Source organism: Anneissia japonica, unplaced genomic scaffold, assembly GCF_011630105.1.
Source record: "Anneissia japonica isolate Jap-2015-1 unplaced genomic scaffold, ASM1163010v1 scaffold466_len1169948_cov191, whole genome shotgun sequence".
Classification (NCBI taxonomy): domain Eukaryota; kingdom Metazoa; phylum Echinodermata; class Crinoidea; order Comatulida; family Comatulidae; genus Anneissia; species Anneissia japonica.
In genome coordinates, this window is record NW_022689540.1 from 181922 (window position 1) to 187657 (window position 5736).

Sequence of the window (5736 nt, forward strand, 5' to 3'; positions counted from 1 at the left end):
CAAAACATTACCTCTAGTAGGTGACATAGCAGTGATTTAAACAAAAGATCAAAGCATTCTTACTCTAATGATCAAAGATACCTACAAAAACAAAGAAAGCTCTTTTGAAGCTCTAAGCCCATTGTTAAGCGAACGCTTCTTTAAACAATAGGAGAGACCAGTTTCGGGAGCTGTCAATAATGCTAGTACTAGAAAATATTAAACCTAATTTATTACTTACATTACAGACGACATTATCATTTTCAAGTATACCCTGTAATCCATTATGATAGCTTTGCTCCATGGAACCATAAGATCTCCTGGATTCGTAGTTTAGTTTCTAGAGCCCACAGATTGTGTACTCCTGATAAACTTCAAACAGAGCTTAGTAACATCAGGAAGTTTATGTCTTGGAATGGGTACCCTTTAAAAGTTGTTAATAATGTACTTAAGAAATTAAATGAACCTAAATGTATACATAGGCCTGCTGATGATAGCTTGATTAAGATTTGGGTTAGATTGCCTTATCTAGGAAAACCAGGTGATTTCATTTTACGTAGATGTTTAAATATGGTAAAGAAACACTTAATTAAAGAGGTAAAATTCATAACATTTTATATCTACTAAGGATCAAACCCCTAAGGAGTACAGAAGTTCTGTTGTCTATCATTTTATATGTCCAGGCTGCAATAGTGATTATATTGGTAAGAGAGATAGGTGCTTAATAACTAGACTTAAAGAACATTCTTCATGATCTGATAGTGTTATATTTGATCATGTTAAAAACTGTGAGGCATTCCAATTTGTTTTAGGATTACAGGGTATACTTGAAAATGATAATGTCGTCTGTAATGTAAGTAATAAATTAGGTTTAATATGTTCTAGTACTAGTATTATTGACAGCTCCCGAAACTTGGTCTCTCCTATTGTTTAAAGAAGCGTTCGCTATACGTAGCGCTTTATAGAGGGGTTCGAGGGAGAGTCTTGCGTAAATAGAATGTCCACCCGCCTCAGCCCCATCGTGGTTGGGGCTGAGGTAAGAAAATTTGTGATTATGGCACCTCTAGATGGCCGGAAATTACACTCTTCGACTTAAAATTTGAATATAATTTTCCTTATATCTCCATTTAAAAAAAAAAATTGAATTAACCTCCCCCCTCTCCTTGAACGCGCCACAGATTTCCGAACAAAGTCGAAGTCGAGATTGCTTCCACGACCACAATGAAATATTTATTATGAGGGTTATCCTTGATATGGGTTCCCCGACGAAAACTTCACTTTTCCTCTGATGGATAAAAATTACCCTTCTATGTAGCTCAGAAATGATACTCTAAATGTGGCGGGTCCAGGAAGTCGAAATGAGGGGTTCGAGGGAGAGTCTTGCGTAAATAGAATGTCCACCCGCCTCAGCCACACTGTTGGGGGGGGGGGGGCTGAGGTAAGAAAAAATATGGAAATGGCACTCTCAGATTAAAAGTTGAATACAATTTTGTTTGTTTTCTCCATTTTTTTTTTCTATTTTGACAAAAAAATAGGATGGGGTCCCGTGCTGACTGGGTTTCCCCTTGAATCTGCCACTATTCAATAGAACACTTGACATAGCCTACCATTTTGTTTCACAAATGATTAATTCCTAATGTCAAGCGAAAATTTTTTTATTCGAATTATTTTTTTTTTACTCAATACAGTTTTTACAACCTATAACACATTAACTACAGTGTACTGTAAATTCTGTAGTTAACCTTCAGACAACTTTATTTTAAAAAGTAGCCTAATAAGTATCTTATTGTTTTCGTTAAATTAGAGTTTAAATGTGGTTATATTACGCTAGTTTGACCGTTTACTGTAAGCCAATCAGTTACACTTACTGTACATCGTGGTTAGCATAAAGAGAACTAGAACGTCGCTCCATTAAGAGTGTTTACCTCCCACCATATGCCTAAATACAGAATTCACGAATGCAGGCGATTTTTTTCTGCATGCTAGAGGGTGGGTCTGCTCGACTCAAAAAGGGAACTTGTAATGTTCGTTAGAAAATGTAAAAAAAAAAATTTAAAAAAAATCCATATTTAATATTAATAATAATAATAATAATAATAATAATAATAATAGGGCAATTTGTAAGGAGCAAATAAACAAGGTCCCTAAGCACCAAAAAAAAAAAAAAAAAAAAAAAAAAATTTTTTTGGGGCCCCCCCCCCCCCCCTTTTTTTTCCCCCCCCCTTTTTTTTTTTTTTTTTTAGTTTTCTATTCGACTGGTAGTCTTCGTTGAGTAGGATTTTACCGCTGCGCAGGTGGGCGTGGTTTAACGAAGAACGACCAGTCGAATACGGCCAATGTATTGTATGAAAAACGTGAGAAAATGAGGTTCGAAGAAACAAAGCAATGTCGCTCTCTTTGCTTTGTACTACTGTATTAGTACCGGTACTGTATTAGGGCCAAACGAGCCGAAATCCCCCTATAAAATTATTCAACAGTCCACTTTTTTTTTTTATAAAAGTGTGATTGGTTGAATGTTTTGGTGTTATAAGGTCAATGGTCCAATACGTAACAAAAGATGAAATGAATGAAGATGTCGACGTAGGCCTACTTACTTGTGTGTGGGACATAGGCGCGCCTTCTTGATACCATTGTTGAATTGAACAGACCAGTCAGTCCTTTCTAAGGTAGGATATGTTGTAATGTTTTGTCCATAGGACGGTCTGGCCGAGGCTTTTGTTTTAATTTAAGAATTTCATATTTCTACGACTATCACTTGCTAGTGACTAGTCTGGGTTTTTTAGCCTAGGCCTAGTACTAGTATTGTATATTACAACTTTATAATGGTAAATTAATTTTCTAGAACTTAGGGGTCAGGGGTCAGCTACTTTTGATAGGCATCCATAGGGCTAGAAGCCTACCTAGGCATAGGAGCTGGAGTTAGCAGGAGGCCAAGGGTAGGCCCCTAATAATATCCTAAGCCTATCCAGAAGGAATTAGCTGAAGTTTGTATATTTTCTGATTGAAACATGTACGCCTAGCCTAGGTGAGGCCTATTGCATTTAAAAATTCTGAAAAGAAAATTCATTTAGAAATTATTTACAGCAGCAAAAGCAGAAATGCAACAAAGAAAAGACATTTTATGTCATTAGTAACCGAGTAAATAGAGCTAAGAGTAGGTCTAGGGCTGTTTATAATTAATTGTTTGCCTTACTTCCCCCTCCTAGGAAATTCCAAACATATTTTCTCATTTCTTTCCAGTTATGTTGATCTTTTTCATTTGATAACATATTTATTTCCAAACCAAATATACTGTACAAATTTGAATTGTGGAGTAGGCCTATGCTATATTTTATTATTACTTTTATTTGATTAACATAACATTGTTATTTAAATCTTATTGCGTTCTTGTTCTCATTATTCTTTTATTCTCATCATACAGCATATTCTGATGATGGGAACTTGATCACACTATTATGCTGATCAAACACCAATGGAACATCTCAGCCCTGTGGGAAAGCCTGTACAGTACATTAATTCAAGCCTACCAGGAACCCAGGTACTTTTGAGTGGTGAGAAAGACAAACAACTCAGGTAGACACCAACTTAAGCAAGACCGAAATAAAGTGAAGCGTTAGCATCCAGGTACGTCAGGAAAGTAGAATGTGTCACGCATGGAAATCGCCGAGGTACATTGCCGACAAGAGATATCTACGTCATATGCAAAATACTCAGCGTAATTTGACCTGAAAATCAATTGTTATAAGCACTAGGTAATTCAATTGAAAACAAATAAAAAGCTACATATTATATAATCAGTCAACTGTAAAAGAGTTTAATTGAATTTTTTTTTTTTTTTTAAACTTTTAATAGGCCATAGAAATATTTTTATTAGACTTTTCATATCACCAAACATGAATAAAGCTTTGAAAGGTTATGCACACTATCACACACTGTTTCGAATGATGAATAGATTCAGCGAACGTGAAAATGCTGTTTACTAACATTTACACCTTTATGAATTTTAATTATGGTATGTAGGCCTATTAGAGTAACTATTGTACGTAGAATTCCTGTTCCACAGATTTTTAATGGAACGATATACCGAGTGCATTTCTGTTTCTGTTCTGTTCTAGCCTAGGCGTGAAGACTAAGCTGAGTGGCTTTCAGTGGCCAAGTTTCCTTGGGCTCAACTAGGATGTGTGTTAATTTCATAACTGTTAGTCCAGTTGCTTTTAAAAGCTCCAAGAAAAAATTATAAATACATGTCTCCCTCTAATTTAAGACCACTCCAATTAAAGACCATCTCTAAATTCAGACCACTTTTCTGTGGTCCCAAGTTAATAATGTCTATCTTTATTATTCTGAATAGAGACCAATGTGGGCAAAGACCATGGAAAACCTGGTCCCAAAAGTGCTCTTTAATTCGTAGAGAGATCTGTGTTCTCATCTATATTGCAATAGAGGCCAAAATTGATCATTTAATAAATCTAAAGGGCCGGGGCAAGAGGTATAGGCCTACTATGGCGCATGACGCCATATAAGCGCCACAGTTGGAAGCTGGAGGAGGGTTTGGGAGGGGGTGTTCCTCTTCCCAAATTAGACAATTTTTAAAAAATAAATAAGGTGCTAGAGGCTCATACAGGGATCTTGACCTAAGAAAGTTACCCTTGTGTTTGGTAATGCAAGAGCCAAAATGTTATAATATCACACAATCGGCCATCGGTAATACAGTAATTCTTGGCCATTTGCTGCAATAGTTCTTCCGATTTGATTGATTAAAACGCTACAATTTCTGGGGCAATATATAGGCCTAGTTGCGAAAACAGAATGCAAAATTATTAAGGTTAGAAATCCAGAGGACACGGAACTAGGGGGTGCTGCCTTATGGAGAGTTTGCCTTACCAGGAAAAGGTGACGTAATCTAGCTTATGACGTATGCATGCTAACTATAGCGTGAGTGTGACGTCACCAAAAAATAAAAATTTTCTATTATAACCAAAATATTATTAACTACAAGGTTTTTGGACGTAAATTCCCTTAATACAAATTAAGGGTAGCACCATCTCCTTGCTATACAAATTACAGCTCCCATTGACGTCTCGGTTGAGAAATACGGGTAGCTGAAGTTTTTCTCGAAAATCTGACTACGAAACCAAATCATGTTTCACTTCTGACTCTGAGTTGTGCTTCGCACACGCCGCCAAGGGCGGCATTCTGGGAACCCTGCGGCTAGCCCCAAGCGTAACGGAAAATGTTATTTTTGGCTTGTTCTCGTGTGCAGGAGATGGCCCACGGGCCGCTAGTTGATGTACTTTATTTAAGGAAAAATATGTTGATTTCATTTTTAACTATAATGACATTTGATATCTATAGTTACTGGCATGAATATTTTTGTTTTATTAATTCAATTTAGTAACATTTCAATTTGCTTTTTTTTTCAGGGCTATGCATAGTGCAGGCTGCTAATGAAGTTTCACAGTTTTGCCGAGTTTCAGTTTCTGAAACGGTACAGTAGTTGAAATAAAAAATATTTAAGTGATTTTGTTCAATAATGAGTTTTCCAAAATTTCTCAACAGAATTTAAAATCTGATCAGAATATCTAATCTCCTGTAATTTAATGAAATATTACTGAGAAATTTAAAGATTGTTCATAAAAAAATATTAATTCTCAGTCATATTGTCTTTTGGTGCAATTTGCATTTGTTTAATATGCTCTGTAGTCTGAAAAATTATAATTGGCCTTTTAAAATGTTGAAACACTTTCATAACACTCA

At 35.8% G+C, this 5736-nt stretch overlaps 1 protein-coding gene across 3 annotated transcripts in view; it reads left to right on the forward strand.

Annotated features, from left to right (window-relative positions):
- The first annotated feature begins 2371 nt into the window (after positions 1-2371).
- The window catches only part of LOC117125571, a 12738-nt gene continuing 9373 nt past the window's right edge, over positions 2372-5736 (forward strand). The window contains exons 1-3 of one of the 3 annotated variants that reach the window (XM_033239342.1): positions 2372-2645; positions 3401-3731; positions 5403-5467. The gene's annotated coding sequence lies outside the window, so the exon portion shown is untranslated. Of the gene's footprint in view, positions 2646-2892; positions 3005-3400; positions 3732-5402; positions 5468-5736 lie in introns of those variants that run through there. The other 2 variants (XM_033272103.1, XM_033272110.1) reach the window with 2 other exon arrangements.